General features: G+C 35.9%; 1 long non-coding RNA gene across 1 annotated transcript; it reads right to left on the minus strand.

The window, feature by feature from the left end:
* LOC117487756 lies at positions 1–1,090 on the minus strand. The gene is made up of 3 exons (XR_004556439.1): positions 983–1,090; positions 195–366; positions 1–23 (listed from the first exon to the last, which is right to left on the minus strand). It is a non-coding gene; the product is annotated as an uncharacterized LOC117487756 (long non-coding RNA).
* Between the last annotated feature and the right edge of the window lie 251 nt (positions 1,091–1,341).

The raw sequence follows: 1,341 nt of genomic DNA on the forward strand, positions 1-1,341 counted from the left end.
GTTGTGCTTCTTGTTGCTTCCGGCTAAAATAAACATAATTAAAGACATTTTGAGTGTTTAAAATGTGCTGTAATACACAACACATTATTTATTCCTAAACTTGCAGAAAGAAAAACTAAAGTGTGACATTTAATCACATATTTATATATCAATCTTATACACCTTGAATTCTTGTTGGCCAATGATACACATACCCTTTGAAGATGAGCTGGGAAGTTGAATACTGTTGGCACAACACCATCTTTAAGCCGGACAGTCTGCCCCGTCCTGTCAAAGTCCTCACAACTGAAGTGCTCACTGCAGAGCAGTGTCCTGCCTTCTTAGGGCAACTTCCCACTGCCTCCTCCTCTCTCGGTTTTGGGAAACCTTAAAAACATGAGAAAGGTAGCCAGATATAAATTATTGTCAACATTTTCCTCCCTTCTTTCCTTTAACATTAAGGGTAAGGACAAAAATACACACCGAAATTATCATATTTTTGGGGTAATTGTATGTATGTATGTATACTTTAAGAATAAGACAACTACACTAAGAGTTATAAAAAAGGTGTCCAAAAGAAACATTAAATAATTGTGTAAAGAAATGGTAGCAACATATTCTAAAGAGGCTGGGTCAACAACAATCTTGCAATACTATTATCTCACATAGCCCCACTGATCCTGTGTAGCAGAACTTGTAATGTACATACATCCACTACGTAATTAACGATTATCCTAATTATAGTCATAATTGTCATATCTTACACGTGAAAGGTGATTCCACGGGTTCTTGGTCAACTTTGTAATACTAGGTCTCACTCACAGCCTCTTGTTATTAGCCAGCTAATAAATACAACCACACATACACAAAGAAAAGCTGCTATTTCAACATGTCCAAGCATCCTGTATCATAGCCATGCTAATAATGTTTATAATAAACCAAACCGTTTGTAAATCAGTCAAGATTTCAGCGAGTTAAGAGTATTTTTGTGCAGATCACTCACCTTACAACAGCTACCATAGCGCGTACCAGAGTAGCTGTTGACTGTAGCAAGATGGCGGCCAGTGAGCTACGCTGGAAAATCTCCCATGAGCCATCTAGTGTTTATATATATCTATGGTTTTACTGAAAACTGTCCTTTACCTATTCATTCTGAACATGGACTCCAGCAGACTACTGACATCTAGTGGACATGAATTGCAACAACACCTACTTTAAACTCAGGATTTCTCTTTCTAATTGTTATTTTTTAAAACATAAAGACATGATGGAACCTTAAACATTTCTTAATTGGACCTGACAATTAAAGACAATTGTTAATTTACTGTTAGCACTGTCATTTTTTTAAAGTAAAAATTTAAT

This window comes from Trematomus bernacchii, unplaced genomic scaffold, assembly GCF_902827165.1.
Source record: "Trematomus bernacchii unplaced genomic scaffold, fTreBer1.1, whole genome shotgun sequence".
Lineage (NCBI taxonomy): Eukaryota > Metazoa > Chordata > Actinopteri > Perciformes > Nototheniidae > Trematomus > Trematomus bernacchii.